This window comes from Protopterus annectens, chromosome 3.part0 (assembly GCF_019279795.1).
Source record: "Protopterus annectens isolate FY-2018-M chromosome 3.part0, PAN1.0, whole genome shotgun sequence".
NCBI classification, from domain to species: domain Eukaryota; kingdom Metazoa; phylum Chordata; order Ceratodontiformes; family Protopteridae; genus Protopterus; species Protopterus annectens.
The window spans coordinates 1,512,621,278-1,512,643,468 of record NC_056731.1 but is presented as its reverse complement, the minus strand read 5'-3'; the positions used below and the strand labels follow the sequence as shown (position 1 = coordinate 1,512,643,468).

Genomic DNA, 22,191 nt, shown 5'->3' with positions numbered 1-22,191 from the left:
CATATGTGTCAGCAGGTCTGGATCTGGGTCCAGAATTCATGATCCTCCAGTAGATGAGACCCGGCCAATATGGAGCAATGAGAATCATCTTGCTTCCCAAGGATTTTGCTTTCTGAATGACTTTTGATACGAGAGGAATCGGTGGAAAGGCATAAAGAAGTCCCAAGGGCCAATTGTGAACAAGTGCATCTCTCTTGTGTCTCCCCGGAGGGGGGATTAGGGCAAAGTAGCTGCTGCATTTGGTGTTCATAGGATTGGCAAAAAGATCGCAGCAAGGCTGGCCCCATTTGCGGAAGATCTCTTCCGCTATGCTCCGATTCAGAGACCACTAGTGAGGCATTAAAATTGCTCTGCTGAGCTTGTTGGCTATCACATTGGACTTTCCCGGGATGTGCGTTGTGACTAGAAAGCATTGGGAAGATATTGCCCACTGCCAAACTCTCAGAGCCTCTCGACAAAGTGGGTATGATCTGGTTCCTCCCTGTTTGTTTACATACCATACCAATGACATATTGTCTGACTGGATAGCAATCGTCCCTAGAGGAAGAGAGTTGTGGAGTGCTTGCAACGCCAGAAGTACTGCTCTCATCTCTAGAACACTGATGTGCAAATGGGCCTCATGTTCTTGCCATATGCCTTGGACTGTCTTTCCCAGGTAATGCTCCCCCACCCTATCTGGGAAGCATCCGTGGTCACAGTAGCAACAGGCTGATACACTCGAACATCTACACTTATGGCAAGTGCACACAACTGTACTTTTCTTTATATAACAAAGTCCATTTTTCATTAGAGGGCTTTTCTAGTTGTGTATTCCTCCCTCGTTTCTCATATGGCTAGGACCATTTAAGTTAGAGAACCTAGTCCTCTTATTATACTGTTGCTTTCTTTTCTGCTTTAGTAGGGCTAGGACCATTTGAGTTAGAGGACCTAGTCCTCTCCTCCTATTACTTCTCCATGTGTGTGGTGTGTTTTTATTGTCCCTGTAGCTGAGGTCCGTTTAAATTAGAAGACCTAGCTAATTCCCCTTCTGTTGTTTCTGTGACATCTGAAGCTAGATAGAGTTGTCTAGTATGTCTAAAGAAAAAGAAAAGGATTATAAACCTTCGGGTGTTAAGAAGTGCCAAAAATGTACTGTATAGTGTCTACTGTTTAGGGGCCATTCAGTTACAAGAGAGTCCTTCAAAAAAGGAAAAACAAGCATATTTTGAAAGGTCTCCTGAAGCTATCTTTTGAGGAAGCTTTAGGTAGTTCTTCATCCTCTCAATCTGCAAAGTCTTCCTCTAGTCAAAAAGAAGAGACTGCTAAGAGGCCATCTCCAGTGTCCTCAGAGAGATCTGTACCTCCTGAAAAAATATCTAAAACTGTTAAGACTTCCACCTCATTGGCTCCACTCCTTTCAGAGTCGGTGAAGTTATTACCATTGATATGCCTATATCAGCCTCAAGAACTTCGGAGCCGAAAAAAGATCTTTCAACTCGGAGCCAGTCTATAGACATTCCTCCGGTCTCCTATACCTTGAGATCTCCTGTTTTACAGAGATCTCATTCACCAACCCTTTCCTCTAGGTCCTCTAGTAGCAAACTATTGGATGAAGATTTGGAGAGGGTGGTGCACAAGACATCTGAAGGTGCCAGGGCTGGTAAATATGCTATTGGCTCCCGCCCAGATGGTTTTGGAGCCATCCGAACCTTTTACATCACTACTGTTCTTCCTCCGAGTCATACTGGTCTGTCGGAGCCAGAAGATCCAGTACCACTTGTAGTAGTCCCTTCGCCACCCCATGAGGCCTTACCAGAACTGATATCTGCTCCGACACACTCTTTGCCATCCGTAGTAGTTCACTAGTCGGCCCCAAGGGAGATTCTCGGACTCGAGCCTCTTCGGTTCCAAGTCTACCTCTCGGTGTGTCGGCTCAGCTGAGCTCGGTTCTTACACTGGCTTTGGAGCCGATTTCCCTGGAACAGAGGGCTACCTCTGCTTCTTCGGAACTGTTGTTGTCCTCGGAACAGGGGTAGTCATCCTTCGAGATGATGAGTGTGCTAGCCAAATCTACAGCTCTACGCAGGGATGCTGATGTTCTTCCCCCAAAATTACCAGCCTCTGTCTTGGCACCACCCTATCTACAGGACAGCAGAGATCTGCAGCCTCAGGAACACCCTCTGGGTGGTCCCCATTCTTCCGAATCCTCCCCAGAATAGCCTTCTGTGGAGCTTCCTCAGAAGAAAACATGGAAGAGGAAGCATTTAGACTCCTGTGAGGAGTCTGTCACCTATGACACTGACCTCAAGGAGTCAGAAGGGTCCCCACGGTCATCCTCTGATATCTCCTTTGCAGATATCCTTGAGATCCTAAAACAGAGAGGCGGCTGGACTTCCATCACCCCTTCTGGTGAGGAGTCGTGTACCTGAAGGCTTTCGGATCTCAACCTTCAGCCTCTTGGGTGTCTCCGCCTTTCGACGAGCTCAAGGACTTGGGTCAGTCGAAAGGCGTGGGAATCACCTGACACCATGGAGCCAGTCCCTAGGAGACCAAACAAATTTCTGTCAGCCCCCAAGGAAAAGGATTTCTTGACAAAAGATGTGCCCGTAGATGCTACGGTGGTGGCAGCAGCCAACAAGAAGGAGCTTGCATAGACATCATCTGTCCATCCAACGAACAAAGAGTCTCGAACAATGGACAAATATGGGAAGCGTGTTTTTACTTCAGTGGCTTTTACCCTTAGATCGCTGAATTATCTTACCCATTTTACAAGGCTTCAGAGAAATCTCCAGAAGGAACTAGGAGATACTCTACAAGGTACATCAACTGTGGTGGTACCAGAAAAGGTTACCGCTCAGTTATCCACCTTAAACTCCATAGTGAACTCCTCCACGAGACTGATATCATACGCAGCAGATGGAGCGAATAGGGCAGCGGGTTCAGGAGTTTCCCTGAGGAGACACTCAAGGATGTGCTTGTGTAACTTTGCATAACCCTTTAAGTCTACCTTCACAAATGCCCCCTTTGACGGTTCCTCACTGTTTGGACCAAAAGTTAAGGATACACTCACCAGATGCGAGCAGGAAGGGAAAACTCTCTCTGCCGTTGGAGTACGTTTTTCCATCCCTTCAAGATCCTATCCTAAAGGGCAGAAAAGCAGGAAGATGTGGTTCAAAAACTCCCAGAGATTTTTCCCAGATGCACAAGGTGATTCCTTCCCCAGGGGCAGAGGGGGAGGAAATAATGGTAGACACCATCCTAGAGGCAGAGGGGGTCCACAGAACCAGGGCAACAGTGATTTCTTTCGTGGGCTTCCCTATCAGCACTCCTGAAAGGAGGTCTGACTGTGCTACCCTGGAGCCAGTCAGAGGGCGTTTATCTTTGTACCCAGAAGCCTGGCACAACATCAGAAAAGACAAGTGGGTACAAAACATAATATCCACAGGATACTCCATATCCTTTTCCTAGCTCCCTCCTCGAACCAGGAAAATCCAGGATGTTCCACCCAATCACAGGGATCAAGCAACCGTAGAGATCCAAAAGTTGCTAAACAAGAGAGTCATCCAAACCGTCCCAGCAGACCAGATAGGATTTGGAACTTACTAGAGATTCTTTTTAGTACCAAAAAGAATAGGATTTGGAACTTACTAGAGATTCTTTTTAGTACCAAAAAGAACAGGGGACTGGAGGCCCATATTGGATCTCAGCAAACTAAACGAATCAGTAAAGAAGTCCAAGTTCCGAATGGTGACACTGCAGTCTATAACTACCCCTTTTAGGGGAAAGACAACAGGATGTGCTCGATAGACCTCCAAGATGGGTACTACCACATAAAAATGGACAGAGCATCGCGGAATCACTTTGCGTCCAGCTAAGAGCTGGTCACTGTCAGTTTCATGCTCTGCCCTTTGGTCTCACTACAGTCCCAATAGTGTTCACCAAAAGCAAGGCAGTAGTAACGGCTCCCTTGAGATGTCTTGGATATTGAGTGTTTCTGTACCTGGACAACTGGCTCCTAACTGACACCACCAAGCATCTACGTCAACAGGCCAGAGACATGACCCTACAAATTTGTGCTCAGCTAGGCATTACAATAAACTTGCAAAATTCTGCCTTGTTGCCCTGTCAGCATGTTACTTTTATAGGTGGAGAATTAGACACCGTTTCAATGATGGCGTGCCTTCCCGTGGACAGAATTGTGAATCTCACACAACAGATATTGCTTCTTCTTCCCAAACACAAGGTCAAGGCAAAGATAGTGCTCAAATTACTGAAAACGATGGTCTCAACCATAACCCTCGTTCCCAAGCCAGGATGCATATGAGAATGCTACAGTGGTTACTCTTCTCCCAGTGGTCGCTTCAGGAACTTCCTCTGTCTCACCCAATCATAACAGAAACTTGCAAGAAGGATCTTTTGTTGGTGGATTCAATCAGAGAGTTAACAATCGGGAGGCCATTTGTTCCACATCAACCTGATTAAGTCTAGAGTTACCAACCAGGCATCCTTGCCTAGCATAGGTAGTAACTGTTGGAGAGTCAGCATCTTGAATTTTGGAATGTCCAGAAATGTATTTAGAATGGATAAGTCCAGAATTGGACGTCATGATTTGTCTTTTCTGGGCACCAGGAAAAGTCTTGAATAAAAACCTTGTCCCTTTTTCTTTTCTGGTACTGGTTGAATAGCCCCCATATTCATGGGGGACATAACTTGTTTCTGGGCCTCTGCCCACTGATTGGGAGGCAGATTTGGCCATCCGTTTGAGATTGGCAACGTGTGGAAATGAAATCTGTATCCCTGGGATAGTATATTTAAAACCCATTTGTCCTGGGTAATCAGTTGCCAGCTTCGTGCATGAAGTGCCAGTTTTCCCCCCAAAGGGGTGGCCAAAAGATAAGTGCTTGGTGATCCAACTTAGAGACTTCAAGATTTTATAATCGGCAGAGTTGGAGCCGAGGATCGGCTTTGAACCTACATGTAAGAATGAAGGTGAGATAGGACAACATAACATCATACATTTTGGTGCGAAGTAGCAACCATTTACCCAAGTTTGGATGCCATAATTAAAATGCAACTGATAAACACCCTGACTACTTTAAACTGGATCACACTAATCTGCACTAGAACACTAACACTACTCTTAAATAACCACAGGTATTATTCAGCACGGAGAACAGACCAAGACATAGGTAAAATGTACGACATTTGCCCATGCCCAGTCTCTAACCACAGCACTAGCCCATCCCAATGCCCTGTTGCTAACTACAGCATTGGCCCATCCCAATGGCCTGTTGCTAACGACAGCTTTGGCCTATACCAATGCCCTGTCGCTAACCACAGCATTAGCCCGTACCAATGCCTTGTTCCTAACCACAGCATTGGCCTGCACCAATGCCCTGCCTCTAACCAAAGCATTGGCCCATACCAAAGCCCTGTCGCTAACCACAGCATTGGCCCATACCAATGCCCTGTCGCTAACCACAGCATTGGCCCGTACCAATGACCTGTCGCTAACTACAGCACTGGTCCTCACCAATGCCCTGTCGCTAACCACAGCATTTGCAAATACTAATTTCCTATCCCTAACCACAGCACTGGCCCACAACAATGCCATGTTGCTAACCACAGCATTTGCAAATACTAATTTCCTATCCCAAACCACAGCACTGGCCCACAACAATGCCCTGTCGCTAACCACAGAATTTGCAAATATCAATTTCCTGTCTCTAACCACAGCATTGGCCCATAACAATGCCCTGTTGTTAACCACACCACTGGCTCACATCAGTGTCCTGTCACTAACCACAGCATTGGCCTATTCCATTGCTCTGTCTCTAAACACAGCATTGGCCCATACCAGCACTCAGTGTCGAAACACAGTATGACCTAATGGTGACTCTCCTCAAAAAATAAATAAATAAATAAATAAATAAATAAATAAATACATACGTAAAAGTTGAAGGATTACATTTCTCAGCACACAGTCTTGAGCTAAAAAAAGTTAGTTTTTGCTTTCTAAAGTCGCCCCTGTACAACTGCATTTGGTTCAATGTAATTTATTTACACAACAAAATAAACTAAAATAATAATGTAATTCTACGCAACATGACACAAACCTCAGAATCCTCTATTCCCTCAAAGCTTGAAAATAAAATGAAGGCCCATTCTTCAGTTACAGTGAAAGTTAATTGCCTGTCCAAATTAAAACACAATAATCATAAAAGCAAGTAATAAAGCAGCAAATAAAAGAAACAGTATCCATGCCTCATTACTCCATAGCGTTAAGGAGGAGGATGCAAAGCTATGACAACTACCTTCCCTAGACACTTAACTAGAGTTTATAGCAATAATGCTATTGCAACATTAACTATGAATGGTGGTGGTGTTGAAATTGCAACTACTAATCCCATGGAATATTCCTAGACCAGGTGGATCTCCAGCCTCACCAAGATGATACCAAAACAATAAAACAGTTACTCAACATATTGGTATTACTAAAATGTCCTTCTATCCCTAGAGTATGGCTGCTAGAGCAAAGGAGTATGATGGAAAACAAGTATTTCTTTGGACGGCTAAAAAATAGATACATGTGCCTGAATGCGTGTGTAATATATATATATATATATATATATATATATATATATATATATATATATATATTAAAAACATACATACAGACATCCACACACACACACACACACACACACACGATGGTTTACTATCAAAAAGTTGGAAAAAAAAAGTCTGCTTACTTCACTGAACTGATATTCCGAATTTGGTAATGCCCTTTTAATGAAATGCTGAAAATCATCACAACGTCCACATTCAATCAAATTTGGAATGTCAGGAGGTGATGTCAGACCCTCAGGCATTTGTGCTGAAGCTGCCATACAAACTGTACATCTACAGCACAACTGTTTACAGTTATGCAGGGAGGCAAGCCCCCTGTACCCCCCTATGTGGGGAGCTGCACCCCCCACACCCCTGCAAATTATATAGTCCAACTCCTCTGAGATCACACTACAGTGAAGAAAAGGGTAAATTTCCTAATCCCCACTGTAGTGTGATCTGTTATCAGAATGTCAAATGCACATTAGCGAATGTACACTACCATTCGCTAATTAGCATTTGACCATTTTCAGAACATTACAGGCACTGGATAAGATGCATTTGTCCATTCCAGTTTTGCATAAGTGTTGTTTCACATTTTGATAGTAACCCCACATACATACACCTATATAAACACAGTCTGGATATAGATGTATATATATACATACATATATATATATATATATATATATATATATATAGATATATATATATATATATATATATATATATATATATATATATATATATATATATATATATATATATATATACATATATATATATATATAGATATATGTATATGTATATATATACGTATATATATGTGCATATATATATATATATATATATATATTTATATATATATATATATACACACACGTACACACACGTGTGTGTATATATCACATACATGTATGTATGTGGGTCTATGTCATATGATCGACTTTTCAAAAACTCGAAAAAATATCGAACAGACCATATGATAAGAGTTTTTGAAAACTAAAAAGAGATGTAACTTTTTTATGTTCAACCCCCACACCCCTTGCAAATTATATATACGAATTCAGAGATCGCACTACGGTGAGGAAAAGGGTCAATTTCCCAATTCTCGCTGTACCACAATCTCCACTCAAAAGCTTCGGGTTTTCAAAAACTCGATCAACATGGTCTTGACCATATGGTGTTCGAGTTTCTGAAAACCTGATCAACTGATAGGGACCCATATTATACATACATTTTATTTATATATATATATATATATATATATATATATATATATATATATATATATATATATATATATATATATATATAATTTTATGAGAAAGAGACACAAACATCTACTTTTATTTATTAAAAAAAAAAAAAACTACACAAATATAAAGTAAAAAGTCTTGAAGGTACAGAATGTCAAAGTTGCAAATTGTTGAAAATCTGATTTGTGCTTTCCCCACTATTTTATGATCCTGGAGTTGGAATATAGAATTAGCAGAGAGGGGACTTGCCCCCTGCATAAAACTGCTCTCAGCATTTTATGGTTCTGACATTTCATACTTACAACAATTTCTAACAGTCCACCATAAATAGGGGAACCATTTTCCCCATTTTTCTACATTGTGTCAGGATGTGGTATTGTCACCATCTCTCTTGATTCAATGTCACTCTCCTACCTTTGACAGTCATACCTGACAGTCACAGGTCTTATTCACAATCCATCTCATTGCTGGACGCTCTTGGTTCCTTTTGCCTTCTTCCTATCACCAGACTGTCTTCTGCTCTGATCTCTTCATTTCTTCAGCAGTCCCATAGTGTGCATCCTACCACCCATCTCAGGCACTTGTCTCCATCACCTCTAGCTTCCTCAACATTGCCCAGGTTTCTGTATTACACAGTAGTACATATGTCACATTACTGTTTTGTGCGCTTTACTTTTCAGTTTCTTTGGCATTCTTCTGTCATACAGACTACACCCTGATATGCTGTGTCAGTTGGCTGCAGCCCCTCTGATTCTAGTTTTGACCTCATTCAGACTTCCATTCTCCTCAAACACCCCTCTCAGATACATGAAGCTGCTAACTTACTTATAGGTGTATAGATTCATACTAGGCTAACGATCACAAGGGCCATCTTAAGCCTAGCCATGCATCTCAAATCTCTGACAAGTTCTGGTACCTTTGATAAGTGTAAGAAGGGGCTTGGGAGAAGAAACATTTACAAGCAGGGGCCTGGGAGATGAACCATTTATAGCTTGCCTGTGTCTATTAGAGAAATAGGTCCCAAGCCAGGGATGAATGTCCTGTTCCCTATCCAACTGTCCAAGTTACACTTCAATTGGGTTAGACAGGAGCTCTGCTTCACGTGGATGGGGAGACTATTCCAGAGATGGGGTTGTCTCTGGGATACATAACTCTCTCTCTCTAGCAAGTCCTATTTTATATCGCAGGCAAGGTTTAAGTCTTTAGAATGGGTAATACTGATACTGTTTGTTTTGCTGATATACAGGTCTTCCATCAAAGTGGGGTCTGACAATGCCAGGCATAAATCTCCCCTCAACAGCCTGTAGGAGACAGAATACAGGGATAGGGCCTTGAGGCAGTCTGCATAGGGCATTTTACTTACGCCCTCTATTCTTTTAGTAAGGAAGCTTTGTAGATGTTCCAGCTGTTGGATATGCCTGGTTAGGTACATGTTAAATGGGGGTATTGTACTCAATGACAGGTCTGATGAATTCTGAATATAGTGGAACAATTACTTCCTTGGACCTAGATGCCATACCTTTGTTTCTAAGTTGTGTAACACAGAATGATTTCCTCACTACTGTAGACATGAGATGGTCAAAGGCTAGATTACGGTCTGTGCGAGTCCCTAAGTCCCTGACTACTGGGTCAGCTCTAAGGGATGTGTTGTCAATAGGATACTTAACAGGGGTAGAAGACTTTCAGAAGAATACTATTATGCATTTCTTGGCATTTAGTTTTAGTCCATAGCTCTAACACCAGTTTTCTGTCTGTGTCAGCCCTTCCTGGAGAACATTTGTGTTAGTGTGGGATTCAATGACCGCCTAATTTGGAATCATCTCCAAATTTAGTCAACCATAGACCACTGACATAGCCTTTGACTTCAGAGATGTAAATGCCAAACAGGAGTGGTCCAAGGGACTGGTCCCTGAGGGGCTCCAGTTGTGACTGGCCTCTTTGCAGAAATGGACTCCCCAATTTTTATGTTTTGGATCCTGTCTGTGAAACAGTTGGCTATTCACCGGGTGACATACAAGTTTGTACCTAACCTCCTGAGTTTGTCGATAATGCCTGAGTGGGGTATTGTGTCAATGCCTTGGCTAGGTCCAGGTAGGTAGTGTGAACCATTTTGCCCTCATCCACTGCTTTGGTGACCTTCTCAAATAGTCCACTAGATTGAACAGGCATGACCAGCCCTTGATGAAGTCAAACTGGGTTGAGTATCTGGAGGTTTACTATATCATTACTGATGATTTCCATGATAGGTCTTTCTATGGCTTTGCATACAAGACTAGTGAGACTTACCGGGTTGTAGTTTCTTGGGTCTGTAGATGGCCCATCTTTGTGCATCGGGATGACTGTTGCTTTGCTCCATTCATGAGGCACAAAGCATGTTTGGGATGCTACAGTTAAAATAGTAATTCCAGAGGGCCTGATCGGTCATGTTTCATGCTATTCAGAAGGCATCCTGTGATACTGTCTGGGCCCATTGATGCAGTGTTCTTGGCTTTAGAGTATTAAGGACCTATTTGCTAGTGATAGCAGGGGGAGATGTACTTGATGGTACTTCCTGGAGAAAGGTTGTGGGGGACATAGGGGTAATACTGGAGCTGAATTTATCAGCCAGTAGGTTTGCTATAACTCTTCTGGCTCAGCAGAGGTGCCTCCATTTACAATGAGCTCTGCACACAATAGTGTATTGCCTTTCAAGTTGTGGACATAGCTAAAAGCATGCATTGTGGCTGTCCTTGGCCTGGGAGACCAAACTTACCTCAAATTTGGCTTTGGTAGAATTTATTTGTCCTCATAGTTGTTTGTTTAGTTTAATGACAGTGCTTTTATCCTGCTGGGTGACATACTTCATAACTGTCAGCATGATTTTTTTTCCTTCTGTTATACAACCTACTGATTTTATGATTCCAACAGGGTGACTTGTTTTTGAGTTAATTCTGAACTTCTTCCTTGTGGGCACAGCTGCCTCTATGCAGCTAATAACATGCTTGCACAGGGTTTCTGTAAACAGTTTTGCATAGGCAGCAGTGGCAGTGTTCTCATGGCTTGAAATGTTGCCAGGTTATCACTTAATAGCAGAAATAGCATTAGAGTAGTTCCTGAATATTCCAAAATTAGCTGGTGGTTCAGGTTTTATTTTTACTTCAAAGGAGACCATTTTGTGGTCTGACCTTAACAGGGAAGTCATTACACTAGGAGGAGTGCAGCACTTTCCCATATTAGTGAGGATCCGATCCAGTACAGCTGCATCCCGGTTGGTGTACTGACAATTTGGTCCAGGGAGTTTATGTTTACAAAATACAAGAATCTCTGTGCCTGTACATTTGGTGTCGTATAGGATTGTCAGTTAATAGTGGGGTAATTAATGTTGCCTATGAATATGGTATTGGGTTGGATGTGGAGTGTTTCCAATAAGTTTAAATGCATGGTATGGGTTTCCTGGGTTATACAGGGGGTTTACATCTTGCAAGGAAGTGATATTGAATTCTGCCTACAGAGCTACTCCATGTTCAAATCACAAGTGCATTGTACTGTTTGACCAGCCTTGAGGTATATTTATTTTTGATGTAAATTGAGACACCTCCACTTTTAGTCCATGTCCGTGCAGTACTTGGTCTAAATGTGGAAGGCATTATAACCTTACACCGTCAGTGTGCTCTCTGCAGCTTTAAACCAGGTCTCATTGACTGCACAGAAGTCAGCATTCTCTTAGGTGAAGACAGCTTCTAGGATTGGAGTTTTTTTTGTTTAGACTCCTAGCATTGAGCAGTAAAATACCTTTAGATTTTCCTGGTTTTCATTTGCTATGTTGGACGTACTTTCAGTCTGGCATTGCCTAAAAAAGGAACCATGGGGGAGGACAATGTTTTAGCTAAAATATTTGAAAGCTTAGACAGGAAAGTTGCTACCAAAGCAGCGTGGTCTGTTAACTATCTACTTCCATGCTGACAAATACTGCACCCCCTCAGAATGACACCAGAAACTAAGTTAATTACTACAGTCATCCATGTTTGTTCACATTGTGGTATCATCCTTGGAGAAGGTAAAATGCTGCTCAATACTAGGCTCATACCAGCCTGGCACTCATATTCTGAGAGCTCCATGATGTCTCTCTTTATATAGTCTAGGGAGGTAGACCTCACGTCATTTACACCCAGATGGACTACGACGGACTCATACTGGTACTTGTGGTCTAATGACCTGAGTGCATGCGTAATGTGGCAGATCCTAGCTCCTGATAAGCAACAGACCGTGACTTTCTCCTTACTCAGCTTGGTGAGAGGGACATCAGTGTTTCTCACAATTGAGTTTACAATGGTTAGAATATTGGATTGTGTGGTGGCTTGTCATATGGGTTTAGAAGTACGGGCATCATGAGATGTGGCCGTATGTGAAGATGTGGGAGTTGTTTTGAAAGAGTGCATTCAGGGCTACTGAGGGAATTTGTTATGTGCATTTTGTCTAGGAGGTCTTTGGAGTTTAGGAAGGTTACATTTAAGTGCCTCAGCATATGTGGGTCTATATGTTTGCTTTGAATTGTGTGTGATGTGTGCAGCGTGTGTTCTACTGACAACCTTATTGACATTAGGAGTAATTTTATGTGAGGGCTTTGCCTCCAATGACATTGCATAAATGCATCTCTCACATACCATATCTGTTTGAGAATTAACTAGTTGTCAGTAAACATGAGCCAATTTCTACATTGCCTCAAGATGCCCATATCCACCAAGCTGGTAACGGAGATAGTTGAAAATTTCATATCCATGGCAACAGACCCTTTTTATTGACTAGAGACAGTTGGAGTGAGAATATAAAGCAATGTCACCAATATCTGGCTTGCAACTCTGCAAACTAGTTGTCCTGTGTGCAACTAGGTATTGGTGAAATTTCAATAGTGCTTTTACATAAAAAATGTCACTCAAGGTGTCTGTGTCTATACAGGGCACTGTCAAACCTTTGAAGGGAAACTAATACGTAGACCCTGAAAACTTAAGGATGAAGTATTTAGACAGATATTCTGAAGTTAGAAACAAATTAAGCAGTAATTACCGAAAGAAAAAAAAAAATAATAATTGGCTTGTCAAGAATGATGAAAAGAGGGAAGTCGCATGAATGACTTCTGCCTGGCTATTACTAGTGCTGGTCTCAGCTCAGCTTCACTCTACTGAGACACAATGCTCTTTTGCTTCTTCTCTCACCAGAAGCAAAACATCAGCACCCATCCAAAGATGAGAAGAAGGCTACAGCCTGTTTGGTTGTCCCAGATGATGCAAGGGCCTATAGGCTTGTTGTAGCTTTTTCCTAGTAGATGCCTTGAACAGCAACCAGGACAATCAGGAAGTTCAAGCACAGACACTCACTGCCCAACCACAAGAAGTCAGGAATCAATGCACTCTGCTCCTTCTCTCACCAGGAGAAGAATGTAAGCACAAATTCCAAGCTGCCACTGATAAAGTAGTTATTAGGCTTTCCACTGATCAGCAGTCTCCACAAAATAATGTCCCTGTGCTCCTTTTCTCATCAAAAGAAAACAGAAGCACTGATCCCAAGATGTCTATTGAGAGGCAGAATGCAAGCTCTTCAATAATTGGTGGTCTTGCAATAGATGTTGCATATTTTAAAAGATAAGATCGAAAAAGATAGGTTAATATCCTAAACACTGCAGTGTGCACTAAGCAAATAGATATGAAAGAGAGGGTAACTTAAGCTTTAGCTGACTAATTGGAGAGCCACTAATTTTAAAAGAGAAACACACACTGAAAGCAGTGGGCACTTTGTATTCTGGTTCTATGGAATATAGTGGGATGGCCAATAAATTGAAATAGCTGAAGGGGTGATTTCACACAATAACTTTGTACTTACTTAAAACAGTCAATGAAAGGGACGAGAGAATATGACATGTGGTCAAATTAACATAAGGGGCAGGTAATTAGAAAGACAGTTGAGTTTAAGAAAACAACAGCACCAGGTTGGGAGGCTGGATAAAAATTTCTCTGACTCACAAGAGACATTGCTGTGGTCCCTTTCCTAGTTTTAATATGCAATTAAAAGCAAAATACAACTAAAACACTATGTAAAGAAGACAATATACAAAATCGAAGAAGGCAATCAAGTAATACAAAATACAAGAAAGGAAAAGCAAACTAACCTTTTCCTCACAGCAAGTTAGAGCACAGTCCCTTGCAACTTGTTTTTCAGCTTCTTCTTATTTCCATTTGTTGCCATTACAGCTCTCTTATCTGTACTAAGTTTCATCCTGTTTGCCCTCCGTTTTTCCATTCCATTCCATCATCTGTCTTGTTGAAAGCCTGCATGCAATAACACATCAGCTGCATACAGCAGCTTTGTTGATCTCTCCCCACCAACCTGTTTGCTTATGTAGTCCACCACCAGTACGAACAGCAATTGGCTCAGAGATGAACCCTGATGCACACTCTTCTCACCAAGAACCCTCTGTGATCCCTAACACTGTTCATACTTGTGCTACTGGGTCTTGCACACAGACTGCACTAACTCTATCAATGTGTCTGTGACTTTGAACGACAGTGGGACTACCAAAATCAGCTTTCCAAGTCTAGGAATGCCGAGGTGAATTCCTTCTTCATCTCTAGCTTCTTCTCAACTATCTGCTTCAGTGCAGACATTGGGTCGGTTGGGCTGCATCCAGGTCTGAATTCAAACTGCTCTACTCTGCACATAGGTTTATCAGTCACCTCCTACAGAATTTTCATATATCTATAATGCCCACAGTTCAGTATTTTTAATTTATTTTAAAATTTATATAAATTTTAAAAAATATAAATTTATATGTGATAATAAAATATATTATTTTTTTTTTTGTATAATTTTTATAAAATTATTTTTTTTAAAATATTTAAAATATAAAATATTTTTATTTATATAAAATATATAATGGTATTTTTAAAATGAGAGCTTTTTGCAGGAAAAATTTTTTTTATATATTTGGTTTTAAATGAGAAAATATTTATATTTTTTTTTTTTTTTTAAGAAAATATAAAGGAGAACAGAACAGAGAAATATATATATAAAGAGAAGTTTTATAAAATTTTGAGGAACAACTGACAAAACCAAAACAAAACAAACCAAAAAAAAACAAGAAAAACAAAAAAAAAAAAAAAACACAAAACTACAAAAAATAACAAACCAAAACATACAACAAAAAAAAAAAATAAAAACAAAAAATACAACCCTAAAAAACAAACCACATACATAAAAAAAATACAAAAAAATAAAAAAAACACAATAAACACTTACAAACAGGCAGCACAAAAGACAAAAAAAAAACAGAGAACAGGAGGGCAGCACAGCAGACAGAGAGACAGACAGAAGCAAAAAGAAAACAGAGAAAGACAAACAGACAAAGAAGAAAACAGAAAAAAGGACAAAAAAAGACGAGAAAAGACAGACACCAGAGCAAAAGAACAAAGAGAAAACAACAGAGAAAAAAACAGACAGAAAAACAAAGAAGCAAAGACAGCAAAGAAAAGCACAGACAGGAGACAGAAAAGACACACAGCTGGAAAAACCAGAAGAAAATATAAAATTATTATCAAAAAGCATATGCAGGGAAAGAAAGGAAAGCCAGAATACCCACTAAGAAGGAAATAAAAAGAGGAACAACACCAGCACAAACAAAGATAACTTATAAAAGAATAATAGAAAAATAAAAGAGGACTGCTCTAAAACAGCTATAGAGGAATAAAATGAGAAGACCTTATCCATAGATTGAATAATTATCTGATGTACAGAATTTCTATATACAAAGATGAATTTTAGAATAGCAGTTTGTTCTTAACACAAATTTTTTTCCAATTTTATCTGAATTGGTGTTGTTGTAAAAATAGTATAACATCTTAGTATATACAAAATAATTTTTTATTTTGTGTGTTTTTTTTTTCACTTCCATTATAATTTTTTTTGTTAAATATAAAATTTTTTTTTTTTTAAATTTTAAACATTAAATTTTATAAATTTGTTTTTGCAGATCACTATCAATAGGGTGGGTCAAAACAAAAGTTTGGTATTAATGGTTTTAAGATGTAAATTAATAAAATTTTTTTTTTTTTAAAAAATTTATATTTTTTATTTATATAAAATTTTTTTACAGAGAGGAATTTTGGAGTATTTTTTAATTTTTACTAAAAAGAAGGAAAATATAAAATTTTTTAATGTAAAATTTAGAGGTTTTTATGTATAAATTGTTTTAAAATGAAACCAAAGGAAACAACAGTTTTTTTGTGTAAAAATTCAGGAGAGAGAAAGTAAAATTTTTTTTTTAAAAGTTTATATTTTTTTGTAAAATATAAAATTTTTTTTTAAATTTAAATTATAAAGGGGAGAGGGAGGGGATATTTAAAATATGAGAGGAAAAAGGAAATAGGGGGAGAAAGAAAGGGAAATATTTTTTGAGGATAAAATAATTTTTTTATTTTTTTTGTTTTATTTTTATGGAGTTATTTTTTTGTATAAGAGTTTTATGGTTTTTGCAAATGAGGTTTTTTTTGGATGAACAATATTAAGATATTTTGGAGGGAAAAGAGGATGTTTGTATTTCCATTATAGTGGGATTTTTTTAGAAATATGGGGTATTTTTTTTTTTCTTTTTTATAAATTTTTATTTAAAATATACAAATATTTGTATTTTTTTATTTTTTTTTTTTTTTGTGAGGTTTATTTTTTAAAATTTTTATGAGAAATATTTTGTTTTTTTAATTTTTGGGTGTTTTTTTTGGTAGGAATAAATATAAAAAGGTATATAAAAGGAAAAATATAAATAAAATAAAAATTTTTGCAAATAAATATTTATCTAACTTTTAAAATATGAGTTATTAGGAAGGCTATTTAAAAATTTTAAGTAATTTTTTTTTTTAATTTTTTTGGCAGTTTGTTTTCCAGGATAATCTATTGTGCTAGAACGAGCCCATTTTCAATGGAGTCCTGGGGAGAAAAACTCCAGAGAAATACAAATGCATAGTACAGAAATATCACAAATCCATAATATCCATTTCAATTAAATGTTAAACGCATATTTTGTACAGTACAAACCCATATTGCACAATTCAAATAGATGTTACATAATACAGAAATAAAAAAGATTTTCATTAGGAAAATTACATCAGGTTAATTCAGTAAGTTGTATATTTTTTTTTTAAGGGAACTACAATGAGGTAATTTTTTAGTCATTGATCGAATATGTCCCAAGGGATGTAAAACTTTAGGAGGTAGTGACAGGCAACAAAGTTTGGAAAGTTAGGAAGAAAGTGTGGTAGAATTAGGTTGGATGAGAGCAAGAACATTTCCATTGTGAAGTAAGGTCTGAGTGCAGTGAGGTTTTAAACAAGGAGAGACTGCTGGTGGTGTGGATGGGAGAAGGGAGAGAGTTCAAAGGCGTGCAAAAGAGGACATCAACTGATTCCCAGCAGGATGTGTTGGTTTATGCAATTTAATTAGGTTTTGGGAATTGGATCTTAGGAGTCTATCTAGTTTATGCATTTCAAAGGAATTTGCTAGGGAGGGGCAGAGAGATGGGTTATGAATGAGTTTGTGTGCTTGGATGAGCTGGGTATATGTGAGGAAGTTTGGTAATTCTAGCCAACTTAGTTGGTGAAGGGAATTACATTGGTGAGAAGAGGCTCTATGACCTGCTGCAAATTTGGATATTTTGTTATAACAAGATGAGAGTTTTGTTTTGAGGGAAGATTGTAGGCTGCTTAGGATAGATACACCATATAAAAAGGATGGGATGAGGTATGTATTAATATATTTTATATATATATATATATATATATATATACACATACATATAAATATATATATATACACATACATATATATATATACACATACATACATACACGCACCTTCATTGATATATTTATACTCAATTACCAGGTAGATTGGCTGGCCCAGGGATGCTTTCAAGCCATGACCACAGCACAACGACCAAGGTTCAAATGCAGCATACAGCATTTACGAGTTTACAAAGCTTGTATACTACTGGTAATATACGCAGAAAGGCAGCAACAAACAAAAGGTACAGTATTTACAAAAGGTTAACAAAAGCTGTATTTGCACAAAGTTAGCAAAACATGCATTACAAAAGGTACTTTGGTTCGTTTCTAAAATGGCAAGGGGGGGGGGGTGATAGTGGGTTCCAGGTAGCAGGGACAGTTTTGCTGAAAAAGTTATGTACTCTTCATTTGTCTTCAACCTGAGGGACACAGATCCGGCATGGATCTGACTTGGCCACAATTCTCCAGCATCTGATCCAAGCTCAGAGCTCCTCCCCTACCGATAATGTCCCTGTCTCCTTCCTCCCTTCAGATTGAGTTTGCTGCCTCCTCACAGCAACCCAACCTGACACTATGTCTTTCTCCCTGACACCAAAATGGAGATAGTATCAACAAGAACAACAGATTATGCCAAACAGAGGGTCATGTTTTATCCAGCCAGACCACCATACACCTCATATGAGGCAGGGCGAAGGGGGGTGGGACAGCTGAAGACAAATGAACAACTCAGATGGAACATCATGGTGAGTACTTAACTTCTTTATCTGAAGTCGTTGCCTTCATTTGGTCTTTAACCTGTGGGACTGAGTCCCCAGCTACCAAACACCAGGGTGGCCCTCATGGAAGGATATTCTGTTAAACAGCGGAGCCAAAGGATGTCCTGCTTCTGGAGAGAATATCCAATTTGTAATGGGAGATGAAAACATGTGAAGATGCCCAGGCAGCCACAGAGCAAATGTCATCCAAGGAAACTCTGGACCAATCTAAGTAGAATGTGCCTTAACATGACCTGGTGAGGCACTCTCTTTGTTGAATACAATACACTGAGAAATCCAATGATCAATGGTGACCTTAGATACAGGTTTCCCTAAAAAGGGCTTAGAATAAGAAACGAAGTTGATCAGAGTTGCGGAAGGCCTTCATTTTGTGTAAAGTAAAATTGTAATTGTCTATGAATATCCAGCAGATGCAATTTATACTCCTCTCTATTCTGAAAGTTCGTAAAGAAGACAGGGAGGTTGATAACCTGATTGATATTTGATTCTGAGGCCACTTTAGGTAAAAAAGAAGGATTAATGCGCAGCAAAACTCTGTCTTTATGAAAAATCATGTAATGGGGCTTAGTCGATAAGGCCTGAAGCTCCAACACCCTTTTAGCTGAAGTAACAGCAATCAGAAAGGCTGTCTTCCAAGACAGGAATTGTGGATCCACTGAAGCAGCGAGTTCAAAAGGGGAAAAAAACCAAGGCTTGAATGGACAAAGTAAGATCCCATGGAGGCGTAGGGTCCTTGATCAGTGGTCTAAGAAGAAAAGTACCCTTCAAAAGGTTTTGCAGAGCTTAGAAGAGGCTAGAGAAGCTAAATTATCCCCTATGTGGAAGATAGAAATAGCTGCCAATTGAACTTTAACTGTAGAGAAACTGGCACCATGCTGGAAAATGCTTGCCAAAAACTCTAAGATAATGGAACCAGAACAGTGAAAGGATCCAAATCCCACTGAGCTGCCCAAATGGAGAAATGCTTCCATTTACTGGAATAAATCTTCCTCGTGGAAACTCTATTAGCCGCAACCAAATTTTTCTTAACAGGAGAAGATAACCTGGGCGTCCTAACTAACATGGGAATTGGAGCAGCTGAGCAGTGAGGTTCAGACTGGCCAGATCTGGATGTCGGATCCCTGAGGGATGTGAAATCAGATCCGGAACTGGATCCAACATACAGGGAGGACACACTATACAAGACCAAAGAGAAGGGAACCATACTTGGTGAGGCCAGAAGTGGGCAATGAGGATGACTGAGCTCCCCAACCATTGTGATTTCTGGATGATTTCAAATCAGGGGAAGAGGAGGATAAGCATAAAGACCACCAGTGGGCCAAGCATGAATTAGAGCATCTCTGGGGGGCTCCCCCAGAGGGGGGTTCAAAGCAAAAAACTCACTGCACTTCGTGCTGGAAGGAGAAGTGAAAAGATCGCAGCAAGGCTGATCCCACTTTAGAAAAATGTGCTTCGCTACTGAAGGATTCACAGACTCACGACAGACCTGCTTAGCCTGTGTGTTAGAATGTTGGAGCTCTCCAGAATGTCCATTGCCACAAGAATACGGCCGGTGGAGATCGCCCACTCCCACAACCTCATGGCTTCATGGCAAAGGGGATAAGACCTGGTTCCCCCCTGTTTGTTGATGTATCAGACTACCAACATGTCTGTCTGGATGGCAATTGTCCCCATGGGAAGACAGACCTGAAGAACTTGCACTGCCAATAGCACTGCCCTCATCTCCAGGACGTTAACATGCAACTGGGTCTCCAGGGAAGACCATGTGCCTTGGACTGTCCTTCCCAAGCAATGCTCCTCTCACCCGAGCAGGGAGGCATCCATGGTCACCATGGTCAGAGGGGTGGGGAGAATATACGGGTGACCACGAAGAAGATAGTACAGTTTTGTACCTACCATAAATGTAGATGTCCGATAGGTATGCATCTGCAGTCCTTACATATGGGTTATCCTGCCTCAGGCAGCCCTTCGGTCGGCCGGATTCCAAAGTCTGGGTCCGGCATCGGCTGATGTCACCCTTTTCCCCGTCAGAGCGCCTGGTGTATAAAAGCGTCAGCCGATGCCATCTTCCTCAGTTTTTCTTGCCCCAGATGCCAGGTGCCCTCTAAGGAAGGCTAATTTTGGAGAGATGAAAAAATTCCAAACATGCACAGCAATAAAAAACAAATACACCATAAAAGATAACCCCAGCTAGCTAAAATGAGGGATAGGTACCCAAAGAATACCACAGAGGGGTAGGAGGGAGGGAAAACCTGACTGCAGATGCATACCTATCGGACATCTACATTTATGGTAGGTACAAAACTGTACTATGTCCTTCAAGGATGCATCTGCAGTCCTTACATATGGGTAGAATACCATAGCCAAGCTGGGGGTGGTAGGACCTAAGAAAAGGATGGTGTAGCTAACATGCCCTGCAGGACTGCAGTAGCAAAGCCTGCTCTGGATCTGGAATATAAAGGTAAGTTGTAATGCTTGGAAAATGTATGCACAGAGCTCCATGTAGCAGCTTCTAAAATGTCCTTTGTAGCCACCCCTCTTAAGAAGGCTGTGGAGGTAGCTGTTGCTCTGGTGGAATGAGGCCTGATGTTAGCTGGCACAGCTTTTCCATAAAAAGAGTAACAGAATCAAATGCAATTTCCTATCCATTTTGAAATTGTCTGTTTGGAAATTGCTTTTCCTTGTACACCAGCAGCATATGCTACAAAGAGGTGGTCAGTTTTTCTGTAAGTCTTAGTTCTGTCCAAGTAGTAGCGCAACTTTCTGTGAATGTCAAGGGTATGCAGAAGTTTCTCTCCTTTATTTTGTGGATTTGGAAAGAAGGTAGGCAGGTGAATAGCTTGGTTCAGTGAGACCCTGGATACCACCTTTGGCATGAATGGATTGGTTCTCAAAGAGACTCTGTCCTGATGAAAAATGAGAAATGGTTGTACTGCCATGAGGGCCTGTAACTCATACTCTTCTTGCTGAGGTTATGGCCAGAAGGAAGGCAGTCTTCCAAGACAGGAATTGTAGTTCTGAAGATGCTGCTGGTTCAAAGGGAGGTAGAGTTAATTTTTCCAACATGAAGTTAAGGTCCCATGTAGGCACTGGTGGTTTCCTTGGAGGGTTGATGTTTTTTATCCCTCTTAGAAACTGCCTTAGCAGAGGATGAGAAAATACAGGTGGATCAGTGTTGTACTTTGCTGAAATTGCTGAAGCATGAATTTTTATGGAAGAATAAGAAAGGCCATTATGGAGCATTTCAGCCAAGTATTCAAGGATATGTGGAATGCTCATCACTGTCGGATCTTGACCCTTTGCGGTGTTCCAGGTTCAAAATCTTTTCCATTTTGCTGAATATGCCTTTCTTGTGGAAGGCCGTCGAGCTTCCATGATGATATCCTTTACCCTCTTGGATAGTTTATCCTGGCGAGGAGTCAAGGTATTTTCCAGGCTGTCAGCTGCAAGGTTTTTAGGCTGGAGTGCAGAGTTTTGTAATTGTGCTGTGTCAGAAGAAGTGGCCATTGTGGTAGAGGCCACGGTCTCGTGTGTGACATGCTCTTTAACAATGGGTATTCAGTGTTGTCTTGGCTGGTCCGGAGCTATCAGAATCACTTCTGGTTGCTCTGTCCTGATCTTCAGTAAGACCTCGGTCATTAACGGTAGAGGTGGGAATGCATATACTGTTAGAGTATTCCAGCTGAAGGAGAGGGCGTCCACTTTCCATGCTTGAGGATGATATGTCCTTGTGCAGAATTTCTTCAGTTGATGGTTGTGGTG

At 40.3% G+C, this 22,191-nt stretch overlaps 1 protein-coding gene across 1 annotated transcript in view; it reads right to left on the bottom strand.

Annotated features, from left to right (window-relative positions):
- TGS1 (trimethylguanosine synthase 1) overlaps positions 1-22,191 on the bottom strand; it is a 1,147,018-nt gene that overhangs the window by 745,242 nt on the left and 379,585 nt on the right. The window lies entirely within an intron of this gene.